The sequence below is a fragment of the Vigna umbellata genome, chromosome 9, assembly GCF_029865625.1.
Source record: "Vigna umbellata cultivar VRB3 chromosome 9, Vumbellata_1.0, whole genome shotgun sequence".
In the NCBI taxonomy this organism is placed as follows: Eukaryota; Viridiplantae; Streptophyta; class Magnoliopsida; order Fabales; family Fabaceae; genus Vigna; species Vigna umbellata.
Window position 1 is genome coordinate 51,060,214 of NC_142173.1, and position 25,364 is coordinate 51,085,577.

Genomic DNA, 25,364 nt, shown 5'->3' on the forward strand with positions numbered 1-25,364 from the left:
GAATTTTAATCTGCTGATGCATTTTCCAGCACCTAAAACTCTGCCCAAAAGTCATCCCAATGAGCTTCCCTTCTCCATCTAGCTTCCTTCCAGTGGAAGGCCGCCTGAGCTAGTTCTCCACCTCCCAAATAGCTCCTCAACCATCACTTACGCTACTGCCTTTTCACTCTGCATCTCCGCTGCCATCTCTGGATTCTACTTCCCGCTGCATCCAATCTATCATTCTCGTTGGAGCAACTTCATCATACTTGGATGTGAAAAAGGGGGAAAATATAGGAAATACAAAGTTGATGCAGTGGTTAGTGTATACGGCACTCGTAAATGTGAATGTCCGTTTAGATTAAAGGGTAAACCATGTTCAGATGGGGCCGGATAGGTGTTGAAGGTGATATGTAGACATCACAACCATGAGTTGGCTAAAACTTTAGTTGGTCACTCTTATGCTGGCAGGTTAAATACGAGTGAGAATTCATTACTGGTTGATATGACAAAGAGTAAAGTTACACCTGCAAATATTTTATTAACACTGAAACAAAATAATGATCGAAATGTCACAATGATTAAACAAATCTACAACGCAAGGCATGCGTATAAACGATCATTAAGAGGGTCCAGAACTGAACTACAACAACTTATGATGTTGTTGGATCGGGATAAGTACATTCACTGGCGTAGGTGTGCTGATGACTCAGAGGTTGTTTCTAACTTGTTTTGGACACATCCTGATGCGGTCAAATTGTTAAACTCATTTAATGTTGTATTTATGATGGATTCCAAATATAAAACAAATAGATATAGACTTCCGTTGCTTGAGATTGTGGGTATAACGTCTACAGGGTTAACCTTCTCAGCAGCATTTGCTTTCTTGTCTACTGAAAGGCAGAGTAATTTCACATGGGCTTTGGAAAAGCTGAAAGGTTTATTTTTAACATCTGACGGTGGTCCTAAAGTCATTGTCACTGACCGAGACTTGGCTTTGATGAATGCCATAGCAAATGTATTCCCTGAGTCATATCAGATGCTATGTCGGTTCCACATCCTTAAAAATGTTAAAGCTAAATGCAAAATGTTAGTTCATTCTACTGAGGTTTGGGAAGTGTTGATGGATGCATAGGAAAATGTGATGGATTGTGCTGATGAAAGCTTGTTTGCTGAGTATGTGAATGGTTTTCAATACGCAAGCAGTTCATGGCCTTTGTTCTTTGAATATGTGAATCAGACTTGGATTATTCCGTACAGCACATACTTTGTAAAGTTCTGGACGAACAAAGTAATGCATTTAGGGAACACAACCACAAATAGGTATGTTGTAATGTTATTTTATTTATTTGTTTTGTAGATAAATATTTATTTGTACTTGTTGAAGGTTTTTTTTTATTTCAGGGCTGAATCTGCTCATTGGAGCCTGAAGAAAGTTCTGGGCAATAGTATGGGTGATTTGTGTTCTTGTTGGGATAATATTCATAACGTCATTATCGTACAACACAACAAGATTAAGGCGTCATTTGAAAGTAGTATGTTGCTTGATGACAAATTTATGAACACCGAAAAACGGCGCCACAAACTTGTTTAACAATCGGCAAGTGTGACCGAATCGTTTCAAGTAATAAAACTCGGTAAGACCAAGTATCGTTCTCCCAAAGGACTCACGGCCTAGTTTAGCTATATTATTTGTTGATTATTTAAGACTTAAGAACAAATTGATTGTAGGTTTAAATGCAAGAGACAGTAATTAAATATGTATGCATGAATTTGATCAATGGAGAAAAACAGAATACAAACACTTCAATGAATTAGATGGATGAGTATGTTGTTGGGGTTATCAATTTCATCTTATCCACTCTCATATACTTTTAGGAATTCATCATTCTTATCATCAATGCTAATGCCACTCTCTAAATCACCTTGCAAGAAGGCCTATCCTTAATTACGTGTTCATACAATTCCTAGCATTCCTAGTAATTAGTTCTTAAAGTGCAGGAGCTTAAAGGCAACCAATATGCTATTTGGAGAAATTCCCCGGATCTAGACTTCCCCGTACGTTCCCGTATCGACAAAATCAATAATCATGGCAATGAATGAGTTAAACAAAGCAAGCAATAAGCAAAGAGGAAAAACCCTAGCTAAAGATGAAAGAAAGCATATATCTTAATATAAGACATTAAAACAAATTCCATATATGAGAGTTTCACAAGACTACATTGATTCCCCAACAACAATACAAGGTTTAGTTCACCATATTCATGGTGAAACTAGATGAACAATAATGAAAGAATGAAAGATACAACCCTAGAAAGAGGAGAAGGTAGCCTGAGCATCCAAGATCTTCCTTCAAGGGGTGGAAAAGAGAGTGTTTTCTTCGTCTCTGCTAAAGATACAAACCCTAGGACGTCCTAAAGCTTATATATTATTCTAAAATTACAGAAAATTAGGCCCAAGCCCAAAATAGTGCCGCTTAGCGGTAAGTGCGTGAGTTGTTTTCTTCCCCTCAGCGGCCAAATCACCCGTCAGTGGATCCAACGTGACTGCCTGAGTGCCGCTCAGCGATAAACTACCGCTGAGCGGCAGTTGCGGCTTCTCCTTTTGCACTTTTTGATGTCTTTTCTGATTCCATCTCTGTCCTCCTTCACTTCTTTCACCAAATTCACCTTAAAACCTGCACAAAAACACTGAAATCAAGCATAAACCTGTCCAGCTCTCTTATTTCTAAAAATATGAACAAAAACATGATTCCAAGCTAGTTTCTAAGTGTTAAAGGTTGCTTTTAGTATCAATTTTAAGCACAAAAATAACAGTTTTTCAACTGTTATCACAACTCCAAACTTAGAACTTTGCTTGTCCTCAAGCAAACAAAATGTAACTCAATCTTCTACCAATCAATACAATGGTTTACTCCATTCAAAAATCCTCTTTTCAAGATAAGTAAAAACTTCAATTAAGCTCATGACAAAGACTTCAATCAAGACATACACATGCTTTAGTGTTCACAAAGTCACTTAATATCCAACAAATGCTATTTTTAATGAATGATCAATCAACTAAGCATGGATGTTCATGTGCTCATGGAATATTTCCTCACTAGGTAATGTGTTTCACTCAAACACAAGTGTATAAGACGTAATCACTCATTCACTCTACTATCACAATGTCACATGAATTGACTTTGCCTTTCATTTAACCACAATCAAATAACACTTACAAGCAAGCATCATCACAAGGACTTTTCTATGGCTTATAATGTGGCTGGGCTAACAAGAAAATTGGTTTTTTTTTTTTTGGATCACAAAACCCTTGAGTTAAGAGAATCATATCAACACAATCATTCTTATTTATTCCCAACTTTCTTTTGCATTGAGCTTTGCTTTTTTCTTTTATTTTCTTTATTCTTTCACATTCTTATTCTTAGCTCTTAGCTCAATGCTTTCAATTTCCCTTTCTATTTTCCAACAACCTCAAACTTGAACATTTATCAATACCACAAAATATTTTCTACTTAACTCAAGGTAAAGCTTTTCAACAAGGGTTTCCATATCATGTTCAAGGCTAAAGGTTCAAAGGATAGAACACATAGTGTTCTCTTTTAGTGGTTAATCATGAAATTGGCTAATATAAGGGTTACCAACAAATGGCCTTGATCATATGATGCAAACAAGTAAGTAATTCAATCATAGAAAACCTGGGCAAAGTCATTCATGTTTCCAATGGAATAGCATTCAATCATAAAAAAGTCTGGATCTCAGAAGCTCACATATAAGCTCATTCACATTTGACATAAACATCCTGCTTAACATCATAATCACAATCACAACATCATGCATTTGTTCACAATGCTTGTGAATCACCTGTATAAGCATATTATGTGCACATCTCAACATCAATCCATATCAAAGTATCATCAAGCATCACTTATCAAACAATCACAATTATAAGCAAACCATCACACCAGACAAAGTTTCCAATTGAGTACATCAAACCCTATTCTAAAACAAAAGTAAATAAGTTCAGAACACAAAACCAAATAAAAGCATAAGTCCTGCTCTAGTCATGATAACATTCATCAGTAAATGCTATCTCAGCTCCCCATCAATCTGAGCTGTCATCTGTATCCTCTTCTTCTTCTTCATCTGCAGCATCCTCAAATGCGTCCTCATCATCCGCTTCATCATCTTCTTCCTCCATCTCCATAGCTGAAGCTTCAGCTGCTTCAGCTCTGCCTCCTTGTACCTGCTCTTCTGGCCAAGCTACCACATTATGAAATTCCTCCATAGTCCACCTGTGTGCTGGAGGTGTATCATACATTCCAACAATCATCTCTGCAGTAGCCACCTGCCCTCTGTGGATAGACTGTAACTGCGTACCTATAAGAGACATGTACATGTCCCTCATTTGGAATGGTTCTGCTTCATGTGTCTCAGCAGATGCCCTACTCTGTGCTTGCCCTCTTTCTCTGCGAGTACGACGTGGTAGAACTGGTTGAGCTGCTTCATCTCCTCCACAATATTGCCTATAATAAGCCTCATCAATTGTTTTCCTTGGCCTTTCGAAGGGTGGAGATGAAGTATCCACCCCAGCTATCTTGCAGAGGTGTGTGATTAAGGACGGATGTCTTAAGGGTGCTTTGTTGTTTGTTGTGTGATAAGAGGGTCGCACCTCCCACAAAAGTTGTGCATAAAAGAATGCAGTATAGTACTAGGAAGTGACTCCTAGGTCGTCTCTCAAGGACCAAATGTGGTTCAATCTCAGATCAACACGTAGTGGGGGGGTTTTGTGAAGAGTTTTGTGAATGCAGATGGACTAAATTAAAACACGAATATAAACACGGAGGTAAACACAAAATTAAAATGGTTGGTCATTAAAAGTAACATTACAACTAAATTATCACAACTAAACATAATAAACAACATTAAAGTGAATCAAGCAGTAAACTGAGCAGTCCTAAAATAAGGTGTGGGAACTAATTTAAATGCACTAGAGAAATATGAAAACTCATCTAACACTATTGAACTGCAAAGAGTTACCCTTCGAAGCCCAACGCAGCCAGAATGACATGGGATGCACATTTATACGAAAGAAGTACTAAAAGAAATTGTGTGACCAGTAAGTTGAAATAAAACGAGCAAGCTGCTTCTAAATGCATTTCAATGTATATAATATAAAACATTTTTTATGCAACTGTGAATAAAGAAAAGGATTAAAGAAACCTTCCTAGTACGTGCACATCATCCAATAATCAATCAACTTGCTTTGTACAAGAAATTAAATGAACTTCATCACCGTGAAGTTGCTCCCTTATGCTCCAAAGCAATTGAATAAAATTCCTTTTCTCAAAGCCTACCACCGTACACCTGCTACTTGTGCCCTCCAAATGCTTCAATTGATGTGACCACTCCTTACTCCAACCTAATCTACTTCTTCATTTATCAAAGAAAAGACATCTCCAACCTAATCTACTTCCACCTCATATTCCCGTGCACACCATGCCCTTCTTCCCATCTCCACGTGCTCCTGGAATGCTTCCGTGACACCACACCCTTTCAATCAGCGAGCGTTTTCTTCCAGCAAAACGTGTTGCACCAAGGGGGCTCTTCCTTCTAGACTTGACGTGACCGTGCATACTCCTAAGATTAAATCACAATCCTCCTCTTGATAAAAGCCAAAACCGAGAATATTCTTACGAGCTCCACGTTCCTCGCTGCATCCATTTCTCCAAAGCAAAGAAAATGAAGATGACTCACTTGTGTGCTGGACTTCCCACTTCTCCCCATTATTAAAAACGCATCCTAATCTCTAAAAACAATGAAAATCCTAAAAGCTGATTCCCGTGTGCAAGGTGGCAACTCTCTTCTGCCCAGGCCGAGACACACACTCCTCCCTGTTGATAACAGTTGAAAAACTGTTATTTTCATGCTTAAAATTGACACTAAAAGCAACCTTTACACTTAGAAACTAGCTTGAAATCATGCTTTTCTGCATATTTTCATAAATAAGAGAGCTGGACAGGTTTATGCTTGATTTCAGTGTTTTTGTGCAGGTTTTAAGGTGAATTTGGTGAAAGAAGTGAAGAAGGAGAAAGATGAAATCAGAAAAGACATCAAAAAGTGCAAAAGGAGAAGCCGAAGTCACCGCTCAGCGGCAGTTTACCGCTGAGCGGCACTCAGGAGTTCACGGGAGGACCGCTGAGGGGCAAAATGGCCGCTGAGGGGAAGAAACGACTCACGCACTTAACGCTGAGCGGTAGTTTACCGCTGAGCGGCGCTATTTTTGGGCTTGGGCCTAATTTTCTGTAATTTACGAATAATATATAAGCTTTAGGGTTTCCTAGGGTTTGTATCTTTGGCAGAAACAAAGCAAACACTCTCTCTTCCACCTCTTTGAAGGAGGATCTTGGATGCTCAGGCTACCTCTTCACCTTTCTAGGGTTTTATCTTTCATTCTTTCATTATTGTTCATCTAGGTTCACCATGAATATGGTGAACTAAACCTTGTATGTTTGTTGGGGAATCAATGTAATCTTTTGAAGCTCTCATATATGGAATTTGTGCTTGCATCTTAATATAAGATTTATGCTTTCTTTCATCATTAGTTAGGGTTTTTCCTCTTTGCTTAATGCTTGCTTTGTTTAACTCATTCAATGCATGATTATTGATTTTGTCGATACGGGAACGTACGGGGAAGTCTAGATCCGGGGAATTTCTCCCAATAGTATATTGGTTGCCTTAAGCTCCTTGATGAGAGGGTCGCACCTCCCAACAAAAGTTGTGCATAAAAGAATGCAGTATAGTACTAGGAAGTGACTCCTAGGTCGTCTCTCAAGGACCAATTTTGGTTCAGTCTCAGATCAAACTCGTAGTGGGGGGGGGGGGGGGGGGTTTGTGAAAGTGTTTTTTTTTTTGTGATTCGAAAATGATGTAAATTAAGACTGAAAATTAAATACAACCAAACATAATTGAAAACAATGAAATGAATTAACAAAGCGTGAATACCGAACGGTTCTACATTGACACCAAACGGTCTCTAAAGCAAGTGAGGAAATTGGAAATGCACGAAAATGAAGAAACTGAACAAAATAGACAACATAGTGAACGAGAACAATAAACTAATTAAAGTGAATGAAAGCAATGAACCGACATTTCTAAAGGAAGATGTGTTAACTAATTAAAATGCATAGATAATAAAGAAACATGTGATGTGCTATTCAAATGCAATACTTAAACTAAAACATTAAAACATAAACCAGCGGGAATTACAAGAAAACCTGCAAAAAGTGCTTGAACCAATTTTAAGCAAGGAAAATACATTTAATAATAAAATGCAACGTTGAGCTAAACCATTAAATTCACACGACAACTAAAATAAGAAAGCAATGCTTAAAATGCTATGAAACTTTGGAGTCACACATTCAATGCAAAGTGTTTGAATAAAATTGGAATGCATGGATTTAACAATTGAAATTAATACTATTGATCTAAAAGTTCATCACGGACACAGTGCAAAGAACGTATATGAACAGTAAAAAGGAACCAAACTACATTTTGGGGCTATTCCCTCTCCAAGGACCGTCACATGTTTGCTTCAAAACCATAAAGAAAATACTGCACCGTGCTCATTCAATGATAAACTCCAAAAATAAAACGTTCCAGCCTTGCACAAAATTAAAAGGAAAAGACAGTGTGCTTGTTTCATTCAACCAATGTAATAGCGCTTGCAAAAAAAAATAGAAAAAGGGAAAGTGTGCTCTTCATTCTCCATGAAAAACGTTCAAAAGCAGAGAGAAAAACTCGTAACAAGTGGCAGTTGCCCTCAGCTCTAGGCCGAGACATCCTCCAAAGAAAACTCCATGCTCTTCATTCCAGCACCATTCTTTTCTTCAACCGTAGCCCTCCATACTTGCTTTCTTTCTCCAGCTCTACTCTCCTCTCGGTGGTGGCTACTGCCTCCCTTTCAATCACTCATATACCCTTAAAAATGAAGCAGTCAATCCCCTCCGTAACCCTCCTACGCGGACCCTTTTCTCTCCATTCCAAAGTAAATTCTCCTAGAGAGAGTCCGCTGGAGCCCTCCAAGTGTGCTGGAACGCTTTGCTTTTTGACACCTCTCCATGTGTTTCCTCATTTCCGTCACAGCCCCCTATCCTAGGTTGCACCTGGAGCTTGAAGGCTGAACGTGTGTCACTTCCTCCTTGGCTTCTTCGTGCACCTCCATCTTTGCTGGATACAACCCGTGCATTCTGCGTGCTGCTGCTGCTGTTGTGCCAAGTGAATCAGCTGGATTGTCCGTGAGCTGTGTGCTTGAACCGTGGTGCCTCTTCAATGCTGCTGGACCTCACGTGGATAGCCCACTTTTCTCCTCTCATCCAGCGCGCTTCAATTTTAATTTGCTGGGCCCCCATCTGCTGGACTGTGGCTTTGCTTCATCTCCAACTCATTCTCGTGCTTTTTCTTATCACACCTCAAGTTTGCTGAATGCGTGAAGTGCTGGCTGGAGTGTGCATTTTGGGACGCGTGCCTCCTCAAGGTAAAGAAACATCTCCCATAATCAAGTCCGCACACTCCATCTCCGCGTGAATTGGACTAAGGGCGTGATGTGCTTCCAGCTTAATTACCGAGTGCACCCCCAGAAAAATAAATTCACACCTCTTCTCTCCACGTGGCCCCCCCTCCATTGGTGTCCTTTACTTTAAAAGAGAAAGAAGATTCCTTGACAGCTGGTTGCCTAGGCCGTGTGGTGTGATGATTCCAAGCCAATTTTGCTTCTTAAAATTCATGAAGTGAATGACATGTTCTCCCTCTTTCACGTGCAGCCCCATCCATTCTTTATTCATCAATTTCATGGACCCACGTTTTTGGACATGAGCACAAGAGCCGTGTGCTTCTAACATGCTGCCACACTCCATTTCCCAATTAAAAGTCCAAATCCAAAAGCTTCTATGTGTGTAGTGAAAGAGCACGGAGCTTCATAGTCTGCACATCTTTTTCTATTCAACACAAAATGAATCAATGCAGTGTAGCTTCTTTCTTTTTTTCTTCCTGCACCCCCTCCTTTCTTTACTTCACTAAAACAGATCCACCTTCTCCACTGGACGGTGCTTGCTGGAATCAAGCTCCAAAGGTGCATAAACCAAGTTCTGGAAAAATGAAAGCCACTTCCTCTGCTGGACCGTGAATGTGGCTGCTTTCTTCTTTTTTTTTTCTTTGCTATCCAATAAAGCCAAGCTATTGTATGCCTTGTTTAAGAGTGTTGGAAGGTCTTAGCATCGTCCAATGATCAATTCCAGCCACCACAATTACTAAACAGCAAGCAAACAATGCAAACAGATTAGAAATCACTCAAACAGTAATCACTGGACTGACATATGAGAGTAAAATAAATACTGGGAACAGCACAGAACGAATTTGAACAAAGTAAAAACTATACGTTAAAATAGACATCTAGACGAAACTATGAAAAAAAATTGCATGGAAAACGGATAAGAATTGAACTCAAACGAAGACACACAAGTTGACACAACATTCACGCGGCAGCCAGCGAAAATAAAAAATGGCTAAGATGCATTGGCTCAATTGCCATTTCTCATTTAGCTTTCAAATGTCCCAAAAAGTTATCCAAAATTTTCCCGTAATTAATAATGCAAAATAATAAGCTCAGATAATTCAAATTAGTTAAAATAAGAATTTCCGATCAAATTAAGCACAATTAGGAAAAACAGGAAAATACCGGACGTTTAAGCATAATTCCCCGACTAATTCTAGCACATTAAACTAAGTGAAGTGAGGAAAATATTGGTTCATCACTCCTGTGCTAAAAAAACTAATTATTAGGAATGCTAGAAATTGTATGAACTCGTAATTAGGGAGAAGCCTTCTTGAAAGGTAATTTAGAGAGTGGCATTAACAATGATGACTTGAATGTTGAATTCCTAAAATATATGAGAGTGGATAAGATGAAATTGACCCCCAACAACATATTCATCAATATATTTCATTGAAAGTGCTTGTCTTTTGTTTTAGCCATTGATCAACCTCATGCATACATGTTTATTTTCGTCTTTTGCATATTAAACTCCACTTATTTTGTTCTTAAGTCTTAGCTAATCAACAAATCACATAACTAAACTAGGCTGTGAGTCCTTTGGGAGAACGATACTTGGTCTTACCGAGTTTATTACTTGAAACGATTCGGTCATACTTGCCGATTGTTAAACAAGTTTGTGACATCATATTTTGGTGATCATAAATTTGTCCATCAAGTTTTTGGCGCCGTTGCCGGGGACTCGTGGTTTAACTGGTTAATTTGTGTGATTATTGATTATCTTTGACTTTAATTTTGAATTTCTGTTTTTATTTTCTGTTTTTATTTTTTCGGTTTTTATTAGATTAGATTTTATTTTATTTTATTTTATATTATTTTATCTTATCCTCTGAATCTTTTATCTTCTGAATCTATATCTTCTCCTATATCTTTTTGTGCTAACAAATCTTTTCTAGGGTTTTGTTTTCTTGTGCATGTAGGAGGCAATTAGAACAAGGAGCAAGAAAACAACAGAACCTCTTCTTGAAGGTTTAGACGAGAGTAGACGGAGGAGAAGAATCCGAACATCTAGAGAACTTTTCCCTCCTCCGGAAACTCTGTTGCAACCATCACCACAAGGTTCTGTTCATAGCACAGAAAATATGGAGAACAACAATGTTAGAAGAACTCTTGCTGATTACACCAATACAGCTGGACCTCAGCACTTTAACAGTATAGCTAGACCTAGAGTCAATGCAGCTAATATGGAGGTCAAACCAGCACTGATTCAACTGGTGAAAAGCAACCAATTTAATGGGTTATCTCATGAAAGCCCATATGAGCACCTCACTACCTTCAATGAGATTTGCAACACAGTCAAAATTAATGGGGTGCCAGACGAAGCTATCAAACTTAGCTTGTTTCCTTTCTCATTGGGAGGCAATGCTAAGCTTTGGTTGAATTCTTTCCCAGAAGAAAGTTTCACAGAGTGGGAAGCAGTGGTAACAAAGTTTTTAAACAAGTACTTTCCACAATCAAAGGTGACAAAAGGCAAGCAAGAGATTTCTTCATTTAAGCAGGGTATGGAAGAATCATTGGGGCATGCATGGGACAGATACAAAAGCTTGCTAAGAAAAACACCCACGCATGGCTTTGAAGATCAGGAAGTAGTCTTAACTTTCCTTGGAGGGCTTGGTTCACAAACCAAGATGATGCTGGACGCCTCAGCAGGAGGCAATATTAAATGGAAAACTCCAGAGGAAGCAACAGAGATTATAGAAAACATGGCTACTAGTGATAATGAGCTACACAATGAGAGAGGAGCTCCTATGCAAAAAGGAGTCCTCCAATTACAGGCACATGATGCCCTGCTAGCTCAAAACAAAATTCTAACTCAACAGCTGGAGACTCTGACCAAAACTCTTGCACAATTACCCAAAGAGTTGAAAACTGCTGCACAGGTACAAACCCAGTTGTGCGAATTGTGTGGAGGCGACCATATCAATGGTCAATGTGCCTTTCCAGTTGAAGCCGTAGAGGATGTAAACTACATGACCAATCAGTATCGTCAAGGGAACTACAATCAAGGGTGGAAACCACACCCAAGCATTGGTCAAAGACAAACTGGGCAAGCTAGTCAATATAATAAGCAGCAGCAGCAACCCACCTTATGGCAACAGTTATCTATGCTTAATGAAAGATCAACAAGGTTGGAAGAAACTCTTCAGCAATTCATACAGAAAACTGAATCTTCTCAAAAGAGCACTGAAGCCGCTATTAAGAACTTGGAGATTCAAATGGGTCAGATTACCAAGTAATTGGAAGAAAGGCCAAATAGAAATTTTGGGGCTAATACTGAGGTTAACCCCAGAGAAGAGTGCAAGGTGGTAAAGAGTGTTGATGATGAGAAAGTTGAGTTAGATACAGAAGAGAGAAGAGAAATAGAGAGCAAAAGTACTTTTCCTTTTCCAATCCATCAAGGGAAACAACTGGACTTCACAGAATTATTCAGAATGGTGGATAATGATGCACCTTGGGAGCAGATTCTGCAACAGATCACAGTTTACACGAAATCTGATGAAAACATCTCTACAAAGAAAAGACGTAGAGATGATGAGGCAAAGGAGTGGATAACTGTTAAAAAAGAGTCATTCCCTCCTAAAGCAACAGATCCAGGCAGTTTTTCTATCCCTTGTACCATAGGGAAGAAAAAGGTGAAGAAAGCTCTTCTTGATTTAGGTTCAAGTGTTAACTTGATACCTTACTCTTTACTGGAGCAAATCGGCAATGTTAATGTGAAACCTGTAAAGGTTAATCTAGTAATGGCCGATGGATCTTCAAAGGAGCCATGTGGGATTGCAGAGGACATTATAGTTTGTATTGGCAAACTTCAGTTCCTGGTAGACTTTGTGGTGATGAAGATGGAGATAGAGAAGATACCTATCATACTTGGAAGACTGTTTATGAAAACGGCCAGAGCTATCATTGATGTAAATGAAGGTATAGTGGTGCTCCAGGACAGGGAGGAGAGAGTGGTTATAGACATCTTTAAAGATGAGACGCAAACACAGGAGGAAGAAGTTAGTTATAAAGCTGCATTTCAAGATGCACCCATGACTAGCCGTAAAGATGAAAATCTCAAGGTTGCAGGTAACCATTGTTTGTTGTTTCAGGTACACAAGGAAGAAAAGATTGGAAGAGGAGGAGAAATTCCTGGTGACTGGGAGAAAAGAAGACTCCAACTTGGCACACCTGTAAGAATCAAGAACAAGTTGTGGGTTGTGAAGGGCTTTAAAGAGAAGGAGATGATAGAGATAGAGTCTCCACATTCTAGAAGGACCAAAACAGTTCATAGGAAACAGCTGAGGAGTTGGTGGAATGACAACATCAACTATAAAGAAGGAACTTGAGCTTTACTGGGTCAAGCTAATGACGTTAAAAGAGCGCTTGCTGGGAGGTAACCCAGTGATTTTAGAACTTTTAAATTTTACTTTGGTTTGTAATCTTTAAATCTGTTGAACATTATATTGCTGAACATAGCATCTACTGAAGGATGCTAAGTGGTAACACCTACTGATGGGTGTTGGTAAGTTTGAAGCACCTACTGATGGGTGTTGGTGAGATTTTAAACACCTACTGATGGGTGTTGGTGGATTTTGGGTCAGGCTCGTGACGTTAAACAAGCGCTACCTGGGAGGCAACCCAGTTGATTGATTGTTTTTGTTTATTTTAGTTAGGGTTTGCATAAGCATTTTAAACATTGAATTGCAGGGAACCAGTGAGGGGCATGTATGGGAGGCACGTAGGTTAAGAAAAGAAGGAGAAGAGCACATCACGAAAGTGTCGTTGAGCGGTAATTTACCGCTGAGCGGTACTCTCACAGATGGGCTTTAGTTCCCCTTAGCGGGACCCGAGCCCATTAGGGTATTTTTAAACCCTAAGCTGCGCAATTTCTCATACTTTCAGGCTCTTCTCTGCACAAACACTCCCACATACCTTCTCTAAGGTTTTCCACATCTTTTCACTCTTTCCTCTTAAGAAAATTTCTCTTCCACTCACTTTTTCACTAGTGTGCTATCAAAGTTTGGGGTTGGAAGAGAGCATTCTAGCTTGGAAGCATTCTCATTGCATTTAGTATCTCCACCCAAGTAAGTAAAATGCATTTCGTTCATTCTAGGGTTCTTGAATTTGAATGTGATTGTCAAAGCATGAATATTTAGGGGTTTTGATTTCTATGCATGATTTGATGATATATTTGATGTTTGAACCGATTAAATTACATGATTATGAACTGGAAAACTGAAAATTGCATTTGGGTGGAGTTAGGACAGCTTTAAAAATAGATTTTCAAAAATCTATAGAGTTACCGCTGAGGGGTAAACTGCCGCTGAGCGGCACTCTGCCAGATTTGGTTTTTCTGGTTTTTTGTGATCTGGACTATGGCACTGGTGGCACTGGGGGGAAATTCTAGCCCTCAGCGGTGGTTTAGCTTTTCAAGGAGTTGTGTTCTATGTTTTACTAATGATTAACATCATGTTCTGTGGTTTTGTATTTGTGTTTGAATGCAGGAATGGCATCCTCTTCAGGAAAGAGATTGAAAACCATGGCAACCAAGAGAAAGGAAAAGGAACCAGAGCAACCCCACTCTAGCAGGTTCCTCTCTAGGAAACATGAGAAGCACTTTAGGGTGGTTCAGGACAGGAGACTTCTGATGGAAAGAAAAGTTGGAATGATACCTAACTTTGCTCCTCAATTTGGAGAGCAAGTGTTAGGGAATGACTGGGGAAAGCCAGCCACCTATCCTACACCTGCTAACATAGCTGTGGTGAAGGAATTCTACACCAATGCAAAGAAGATTGGTGATTATCTAGCTGAAAATTATTTGGGCTATGTCAGAGGCCATGCTATCAGGTATGATCCTGATTCTATCAATAACTTCCTGGATACTGTGTGGGCTGGTGAGCAGTGCCAGTTTGCTCTTTGCATGGAGGAAGGTGCTGATTATGAGGATGTGGAGAGAGTACTATGCATACCTGGAGGACACTTCCAAAGGAATAGATCTGGCTCAGTGGTTAACATTAGGAAGACGGATTTGACTCCTCTTGCAAAGTATTGGATGGCATTTTCTCATGCCAACATTCAGCCATGTTCACATGTGTCAGATATTACTCTCAGCAGGGCACTATTCATCTACTGTGATATCAGAAACTTAAATGTTAATATTGGGCAGGTGATAGTTGATGAGATTAGTGTGTGCGCCAATACCTCAAATACCAAAGCACCACTAGGACATCCCTCCTTGATTACTCACCTTTGCAAGATAGCTGGGGTGGACACTTCTGCTCCACCATTTGAGAGTCCAAGAAAAGCTATTGATGAGGCTTATTACAGACAGTACTGTGGAGGTGAGGAAACAGCTCAGCCAGTTCCACCACGCTGTGCTCGTAGAGAGAGAGGGCCAGCACAGAGCCAGACATCTGCTGAGACACATGAAGCAGAACCATTCCAGATGAGGGACATGTATATGTCTCTTATAGGTGCTCAGTTGCAGTCCATTCACAGAGGGCAGGTGGCTACTGGTAAGATGATTGTGGGGATGTATGATACACCTCCAGCCCATAGGTGGACTATGGATGAATTCCATAATGTGGTAGCTTGGCCAGAGGAACCAGTGCATGGAGGAGGAGCTGAAGTAGCTGAAGCTTCAGTTAGAGAGATGGAAGAAGATGAAGCTGATCATGATGATGCATTAGAAGATGATGAAGATGAGGAGGAAGAGGAAGATACAGAGGACAGCTCAGATTGATGAGGAGCTGAGATAGCATTTACTGATGAATGTTATCATATGCTTATGCGTTTGTTGGTTTAAGTTTTCTGAACTTATTTGTTTTTATTTTTAGATTAGGGTTTGATGTACTCTATTGGAAACCTGTTTTGTTATGATGGTTTGCTATTAACTGTGATTGTTTGATAAGTAATGCTTGATGATGATTAGTGATTGATTGATGTTGAGATGATGTGCACATTAAAATGCTTATACAGGTGATTCACAAGCTTTGTGAACAAATGCATGATATTATGATTGTGATTGTGAAATTAAGCAGGATGTGTATGTCAAATGTGAATGAGCTTATATGTGAGGTTTTGAGCTCCAGAGTTGTTATTGTTAAATGCTATTACTTTGAAAGCATGAATGACTTTGCCCAGGTTTTCTATGATTGAATCAATTGCTTGTTTTGCATCATATGATCAAGGTCGTTTGTTGGAACCTTTTTTATTGGCCAAATTCATAAAGTTAGCTCACTAAAAGAGAACACTTTGTGTTCTATCCTTTGAACCCTTAGCCTTGAACATACACTGAAAACCCTTGATTGAAAATTTTTACCTTGAGTTAAGTAGAAGATCTTGTGTGGTATTGTTAAATGTTCAAGTTTGGGGTTATTGGGAAAACATGAGAAAGGAAAAGCATTGAGCTGATAGCTAAAAAGTAAGAATATGCAAAGAAAAAGAAAAGAAAAGAAAAAAAAGAAGCAAAGCTCAATGCAAATGCAAAAGGCAAGTTGGGAAAAATAAGAATAATTGTGTTGATTATGATTCTCTTAACTCAAGGATTTTGTGATCCAGAAAAACCAATTTTCTTGTTAGCCCAGCCACATTATAAGCCATTGAAAAGTCCTTGTGATGATGCATGCTTGTGAATGTTTTTGATTGTGGTAAAATGAAAGGCAAAGTTGATTCATGTAACATTGTGATAGTGGAGTGAATGAGTGAAAGACTTTACCTCATACACTTGTGTGTTGAGTGAAACACTTTACCTAGTGAGGAAATATTCCATAAGCACATGAACATCCATGCTTAATTGATTAATCATTCATGAAAAATAGCATTTGTTGGAATTTAAATGACTTTGTGAACACCAAAGCATGTGCACATCTTGATTGAACTCTTGGTCATAAGTTTGAGTGAAGTTGTTACTTATCTTGAAAAAGAGAATTTTTGAATGAGTGAACCATCATATGAATTGGTTGAAGATTGAGCTACATCTTGTTTGCTTGAGGACAAGCGAAGTTCTAAGTTTGGGGTTGTGATAACAGTTGAAAAACTGTTATTTTCATGCTTAAAATTGATACTAAAAGCAACCTTTATACTTAGAAACTAGCTTGAAATCATGCTTTTCTTCATATTTTCATAAATAAGAGAGCTGGACAGGTTTATGCTTGATTTCAGTGTTTTTGTGCAGGTTTTAAGGTGAATTTAGTGAAAGAAGTGAAGAAGGAGAGAGATGGAATCAGAAAAGACATCAAAAAGTACAAAAGGAGAAGCCGCAAGTACCGCTCAGCGGCAGTTTACCGCTGAGCGGCACTCAGGAGTTCACGGGAGGACCGCTGAGGGGCAAAATGGCCGCTGAGGGGAAGAAACGACTCACGCACTTACCGCTGAGCGGCACTATTTTTGGGATTGGGCCTAATTTTCTGTAATTTATGAATAGTATATAAGCTTTAGGGTTTCCTAGGGTTTGTATCTTTGGCAGAAACAAAGCAAACACTCTCTCTTCCACCCCTTTGAAGGAGGATCTTGGATGCTCGGGCTACCTCTTCACCTTTCTAGGGTTTTATCTTTCATTCTTTCATTATTGTTCATCTAGGTTCACCATGAATATGGTGAACTAAACCTTGTATGTTTGTTGGGGAATCAATGTAATCCTTTGAAACTCTCATATATGGAATTTGTGCTTGCATCTTAATCTAAGATTTATGCTTTCTTTCATCATTAGTTAGGGTTTTTCCTCTTTGCTTAATGCTTGCTTTGTTTAACTCATTCAATGCATGATTATTGATTTTGTCGATACGGGAACGTACGGGGAAGTCTAGATCCGGGGAATTTCTCCCAGTATATTGGTTGCCTTAAGCTCCTGTGCTAAAAAAACTAATTATTAGGAATGCTAGGAATTGTATGAACTCGTAATTAGGGAGAAGCCTTCTTGAAAGGTAATTTAGAGAGTGGCATTAACAATGATGACTTGAATGTTGAATTCCTAAAATATATGAGAGTGGATAAGATGAAATTGACCCCCAACAACATATTCATCAATATATTTCATTGAAAGTGCTTGTCTTTTGTTTTAGCCATTGATCAACCTCATGCATACATGTTTATTTTCGTCTTTTGCATATTAAACTCCACTTATTTTGTTCTTAAGTCTTAGCTAATCAACAAATCACATAACTAAACTAGGTCGTGAGTCCTTTGGGAGAACGATACTTGGTCTTACCGAGTTTATTACTTGAAACGATTCGGTCATACTTGCCGATTGTTAAACAAGTTTGTGACATCATATTTTGGTGATCATAAATTTGTCCATCACATAGCCCAAGTAATTCTCAGCTGGATAATCACCAATCTTTCTTGCATTAGTGTAGAATTCTTTTACCACAGCTATATTGGAAGGTGAAGGGTATGTGGCTAGCTTTCCCCAATCATTCCCTAACAATTGCTCTCCAAATTGAGGAGCAAAGTTAGGTATCATTCCCACCTTTCTCTCCATCAGTAACCTCCTATCTTGGACAACCTTGAAGTGCTTCTCATGTTTGCGAGATAGGAACCTACTAGAATGGGGTTGTTCTGGTTCCTTTTCTTTTCTTTTGGATGCCATGGTCTTAAATCTTTTGCCTGAAGAGGATGTCATTCCTACATCAAACACAGATACCAAACCACACAACATGTTGTTAATCATTAGTAAAAACACAGAAAACACCTTATTTCGAGGCTAAACCACCGCTGAGGGTCAAAATCACCCCTGAGCGCCACTAGTGTAGCAATCCAGAACACAATTCAGCAAAAATCTGTTATTTGTCAGAGTACCGCTCAGCGGTAATTTACCCCTCAGCGGTAAATCTGCAGATTCTTGAAAATTTTGTTTTAACCTGTCCTAACTCCACCCATATGCAATTTTCAGTTTTTCAGATCAAAATCAATCAGTTTAATCGGTTCAAACTTCAACTAAATCATCAAATCATGCATGGAAATCAAAACCCCTAAAGATTCATGATTTAACAATCAAATTCAAATTCAAGAACCCCAGAATGAAAAATGCTTGACTTACTTGGGTGGAGATGCTAGATGAACTGAGAATGCTTTCAAGTTATGATACTCTCTCTTCCTACCCCAAACTTAGATGGAATTAGTGATAAAATGAGTGAAAGAGATATTTTCTCAAGAGGGATGAGGGAAAAGTTGTAGAGAACCTTTGAAAAAGTATGTAGGAGTGTCTGTGCAAAGAAAAATCTGAAAAGAGACACTAATGCGCAGCTTAGGGTATAAAAATACCCTAATGGGCTCGGGTCCCGCTTAGGGGCAACCTAAGCCCAGTCTGGGACACTACCGCTCAGTGGTAGTTTGCCGCTCAACGGCATTTTCGGGAAGTGCTCTTCTTCTTCCTAGCTTAACCTAGGTGCCTCCTACCCATGCCTCTCACTTACTCCCTGCAATAATATACTCAGATTACTCATGCAAAATCCTATCATGCAACTACAGCAGAACAAACAAAAATATAATCAATCAACTGGGTTGCCTCCCAGGTAGCGCTTGTTTAACGTCACGAGCCTGACCCAACATCCACCAGCACCCATCAGTAGGTGCAAAATTTTCTTACCAACACCCATCAGTAGGTGTAACAAACCTAGTATCCTTCAGTGGATAGTTAAGCACCTAGCATCCTTCAGTAGATGCTATATCCCAACAAAATATTTACAGAAATAATATCCAAAAGTTCAAAATTACATCACCAAAACAAAAATTAAAAGTCCTTAAATCACTAGGTTGCCTCCCAGCAAGCGCTCTTTTAACGTCACTAGCTTGACCCAATAAAGTTCAAGTTCCTTCTTCCTGGTTGATGTCCATATTCCACCAACTCCTCAACTGCTTCCTGTGTACTATTTTGACTCTTCTAGAATATGGAGACTCTATCTCTATCATCTCCTTTTCTTTATAGCCTTTCACAACCCACAATTTGATTTTGACTCTCACAAGTGTACCCAGTTGGAGTTGTTCTTTCATCCAGTCATCAGGAACTTTCCTTCCTCTTCCAGTCTTCTCTTTTTTCGGTACCTGAAACAATAAACAATGCTTACCTTTAACCTTGGGCTTTTCATCTTGAGAGCTAGTCATGAGTACATCTTGAAATGCAGCTTTATGACTAGCTTCTTCCTCCTGCATCTGCCTCTCATTTTTGAAGACATCTACAATAACTCTCTCTTCTCTGTCTTGGAGCACCACTATACCTTCGTTCACATCAATGATAGCTTTGGCCGTTTTCATAAACGGTCTTCCAAGAATAATGGGTATCTTTTCAGTCTCCATCTTCATCACCACAAAGTCTACCAAAAACTGGAGTTTGCCCACACAAACTATAATATCTTCTGCTATTCCACAGGGTTCCTTTGAAGATCCATCTGCCATTACTAAGTTAACCTTTACAGGTTTCACATCAACATCACTGATCTGCTCCAGTAAAGAATAAGGTATCAAGTTAACACTTGATCCTAAATCGAGTAAGGCTTTGTTTATCCTATTTTTCCCTATTGTGCATGGAATGGAGAAACCTCCTGGATCTTTTGCCTTTAGAGGGAATGGCTCCTTTTTAACAGCTTTATATTTTTTTGTATCATCCTCTCTACGTCTTTTCCTAGTAGAGACTTCTTCTTCAGGTTTAATATAAACTGCAATTTGTTGTAGTATCTGATTCCAAGGTACATCATTGTCCACCATCTTGAATAATTCTGTAAAATCAAATTGCTTCTTTTGATTCATTGGAAAAGGAAAAATATCATTACTCTCTATCTCTCTTTTCTCTCCTTTCTCTTTTCTCTTTTTTTCTTTTTCTCTCTCTTCTTTTTCTTTTTCTCTCTTTTCTTTTTCTTTTTCTCTCTCTTCTTTTTCTTTCTTTTCTCTCTTTTCTTTTAACTCAACTCTCTCATCTTTTGTACTCTCCACCACTTTGCATTCTTCCCTGGGGTTAACCTCAGTATTAGCCCCAAAATTTTTATTTGGCCTCTATTCCAATTGCTTGGTAATCTGACCCATTTGAGTCTCCCAATTCTTAATAGAAGCCTCAGTGCTCTTTTGAGTAGACTCAGTTTTCTGTATGAACTGATTAAGAGTCTCTTCCATCCTTATTGACCTTTCATTTAGTATAGCCATCTGTTGCCATAAGGTTGGTTGTTGTTGTTGCTTATTGAATTGCCCATCTTGTCCAGCTTTCCCAGTTTGTCCGTGACCAACGCTTGGGTGTGGTTTCCTCAGTTGAATAGGAGCTCTTGTTTCACTATTCAGCTCATTATCATTAGTAGCCATGTTTTCAATTATTTTCGTAGCTTCCTCTGGAGTCTTCCATTTGATATTGCCTCCAGCTGAGGCGTCAAGCATCATCTTTGTTTGTGAACCAAGACCTCCAAGGAAGATTAGGTATACTTGTACCTCGTCAAATCCATGTGTGGGAGTCTTTCTTAATAGGCTTATGTACCTGTCCCATGCATGACCTAGTGATTCCTCCATTCCTTGTCTGAAAGATGAGATTTCTTGCTTTCCTTTGTTGACCTTGAAGAATTGAGTGCCCATATAGTTAAATTCTTGACCGAATTGCATCCTGCAGGCATTAAGCACAAAACCCTAAAAACAATTGTTAGCACAAAAAGATACAGAAGATATAAAATAAGAGATAAGAAGATTAAATAAAAACAGAAAAAAATAAAAACAGAAAACAGAAAATAAAATAAAATAAAATAAAATAAAATAAAATAAAATAAAATAAAATAAAATAAAATAAAATAAAATAAAAACCGAAAAATAAAAACAAAAAATAAAAACAGAAATTCAAAATTCGAAATTTAAAATTCAAAATTAAAAACAAGTCAAAGATAATCAATAATCACACAAATAAACTAGTTAAACCACGAGTCCCCGGCAACGGCGCCAAAAACTTGATGACAAATTTATGAACACCAAAAAACGGCGCCACAAACTTGTTTAACAATCGGCAAGTGTGACCGAATCGTATCAAGTAATAAAACTCGGTAAGACCAAGTATCGTTCTCCCAAAGGACTCACGGCCTAGTTTAGCTATGTGATTTGTTGATTATTTAAGACTTAAGAACAAATTGATTGTAGGTTTAAATGCAAGAGACAATAATTAAATATGTATGCATGAATTTGATCAATGGAGAAAAACAGAATACAAACACTTCAATGAATTAGATGGATGAGTATGTTGTTGGGGTTATCAATTTCATCTTATCCACTCTCATATACTTTTAGGAATTCATCATTCTTATCATCAATGCTAATGCCACTCTCTAAATCACCTTGCAAGAAGGCCTATCCTTAATTACGAGTTCATACAATTCCTAGCATTCCTAGTAATTAGTTCTTAAAGTGCAGGAGCTCAAAGGCAACCAATATGCTATTGGAAGAAATTCCCCGGATCTAGACTTCCCCGTACGTTCCCGTATCGACAAAATCAATAATCATGGCAATGAATGAGTTAAACAAAGCAAGCAATAAGCAAAGAGGAAAAACCCTAGCTAAAGATGAAAGAAAGCATATATCTTAATATAAGACATTAAAACAAATTCCATATATGAGAGTTTCACAAGACTACATTGATTCCCCAACAACAATACAAGGTTTAGTTCACCATATTCATGGTGAAACTAGATGAACAATAATGAAAGAATGAAAGATACAACCCTAGAAAGAGGAGAAGGTAGCCTGAGCATCCAAGATCTTCCTTCAAGGGGTGGAAAAGAGAGTGTTTTCTTCGTCTCTGCCAAAGATACAAACCCTAAGACGTCCTAAAGCTTATATATTATTCTAAAATTACAGAAAATTAGGCCCAAGCCCAAAATAGTGCTGCTCAGCAGTAAACTACCGCTCAACGGTAAGTGCGTGAGTTGTTTTCTTCCCCTCAGCGGCCAAATCACCCCTCAGCGGATCCAACGTAACTGCCTGAGTGCCGCTCAGCGATAAACTACCACTGAGCGGCAGTTGCGGCTTCTCCTTTTGCACTTTTTTATGTCTTTTCTGATTCCATCTCTATCCTCCTTCACTTCTTTCACCAAATTCACCTTAAAACCTACATAAAAACACTGAAATCAAGCATAAACCTGTCCAGGTCTCTTATTTCTAAAAATATAACCAAAAGCATGATTTCAAGCTAATTTCTAAGTGTTAAAGGTTGCTTTAATTTGTACTTGTTGAAGGTTTTTTTTTGTTTCAAGGCTGAATCTGCTCATTGGAGCCTGAAGAAAGTTCTGGGCAATAGTATGGGTGATTTGTGTTCTTGTTGGGATAATATTCATAACGTCATTATCCTACAACACGACAAGATTAAGGCGTCATTTGAAAGTAGTTTGTTGCTCAGGAGTGACCATTTTAAAGGCTACAGATATAGAGAACTTATATGGCGTGTGTCTCGATATGCATTGGATCTCATTACTAAGGAATTGAAAATAGTGCAGCAAATAGGATTGGACTCCTTAAAGTGTGGATGTGTATTGAGACGTACATTTGGTGTCCCATGTGCATGTGAATTAGTAATATATGATCCTAGGATGATCCCTATAGGTGAATTTCATATCATGTGGCGAAGATTGCATTTCTCAAATGTTGAATTAAATGAAACTAAGCCTCAGTTATCCATTAAAGATGAGTTGAAACAAGTAGAAGAACGATTCAATGAGGTTGACATTGGCGGTAAAGTCACCATCAAGCAGAAGTTACTTGAGATTGTTTGTCCTACATTGACATCAATGGTCCCTCCATTACATAAAGTCAAGACAAAGGGTGCACAAAAAAGTAAAGTTAAACGAAGTGAAAGGTCTACTATGCGGGATCCATCATATTTTGAGTATGTGGACGCCTTTCATTCAACCATAGAATCTTCCTCTGTGAGAAGTAAATTACAATCAAAGCCAAAAGCAATGAAGTAAAGGAGAGTTCCAATGATAGACCAGTTTCATTCTACTACTCACCCCTTCATTGTGGACGTTGTTGATGTTGTGGCTGATGGTCACTGTGGGTATAGATGCATTGCTGCGTTGTTGGGACTCGGAGAAGATTCATGGCCCGTTGTCAGGAATGAGTTGTACAAAGAACTCAGTGCATGGCGTGATGAATATGGAAGCCTAGTAGGAGGCTATGATAGACTAGAAGAACTGAGGAACTCTTTGTTGGTGCAATCACTATCGGCGGTAAGTGTTTCCCGTTTTATGTAGTTTCTTTATTACATTTTTTTTCTAACAAGTTTTACTCATAACAGGCTAACATGAGCAAGTGGATGACATTACCAGACATTGGTTATGCAATTGCTAACCGATATAACGTTATCTTAGTGTGTTTGTCATACTCTCAAAATTATACTATCTTCCGACTACGTTCCACACCACCTTCTGATATCACTCAACATCGCTTAATTTGTATAGGACATGTTCATGGATGTCATTTTGTGCAGGTAAGTGCATTTTTTTATGAATTCATTTTAAAATTACTTATCACTCAATTAATTATTGTAATTTGTATAATGCAGGTTAAGCTACAAGAAGGTTGTCTGTTGCCCATGGTGAATATCATGTCCTCAACCCACTGTTATCCTGAGGCACGAGCGTGGTCATCTATTTATACTAGTAGGATGCACGCATTTGAACAGTTGATGGACAAAACAACATCTTACGTTGACTTAGGTGATTCATGATATTTATATTATGTATGAAGATATGTAAAAATACACTATTATATTTTGTTATTTAAGTACTTATTGTCAGTATTCGTGATATTTATATAATTATTATTCGTGATATTTATGTAGTATTTATTTATGTATGAAGATATATTTATCTTATCAGTATTCCTGATATTTATATTAGTTGTTGTTAATTACGTTCTTATTTTTTTCCACTTAAACATATAAATATTTGATCATCTATATAACCAATATAAAAGAACATGTAACTCAAAATGAAAACATTGAAATTATAAGAAATTATAAATGTCTATTACAAAGTCCTGTAATACATAATGAAAAAATGAAATACAAAGTCCTATCAATTAGACGTCGACCGTCTACCACGCACATGCCTCTGCCCTCTCCTAGTCGGGGAATATTCGTCGATGACCTCATTAGCAATCTGAAGGAGGTCCACTGACACCTGATGTGCAACAGTACCCTCAGTGACATGACGACACGATATCAAGGACTGTAACATTCTCGCCATTCGCTTAAATCTAGCCTGCATTATAATTATATCAAACAATTAAATAAACAAGGTGATCAAAATTTAATAATATAAGTAATGAAAAATAACATACCAGGGCGCCAGATGGTGAAGGTGGAGACGATCTACGATGGGGTCGTGCTTCCTGTGGAACATCGGGGCGCTGTCTAGGCGCAAGAGCCGGTCGCGCATCATCTGCAGCAACAATAATATAAGGATGTGAAACCCTCCTAAACCACTGAATGTACCCATCGACACAGTCAGAAGGGGATGCTGCATGTCTGACATTACTCACAACGTGAGCTCTGAAGAGCAACCAAACATGATCAATGGCCACTGCATCTGCATCGGGAACCGTAGTCAGTGACCGTGGAATGTCTTGCTGAAACCCAAATTGCCTCAACACACGCTCAGGCAAATGACGACAAGGGGTGTCACCAATCCGAATCCATCCAGAATACATACAAATGCCGAAGAATGGCTGAATGCCTTGATGCCCCTCATACGGATGCCATACAACTCCACTGTATGTCAGCGCATCCAACTGTGACCGAATCTCTACGAGAGTGGAACTCTGCCTAGGGCTCTGCC

At 38.6% G+C, this 25,364-nt stretch overlaps 1 pseudogene; it reads left to right on the top strand.

Moving 5' to 3' along the window:
* Nucleotides 1-1,123: 1,123 nt before the first annotated feature.
* Nucleotides 1,124-24,253, top strand: LOC148193816 (uncharacterized; annotated as a pseudogene).
* Nucleotides 24,254-25,364: the final 1,111 nt, after the last annotated feature.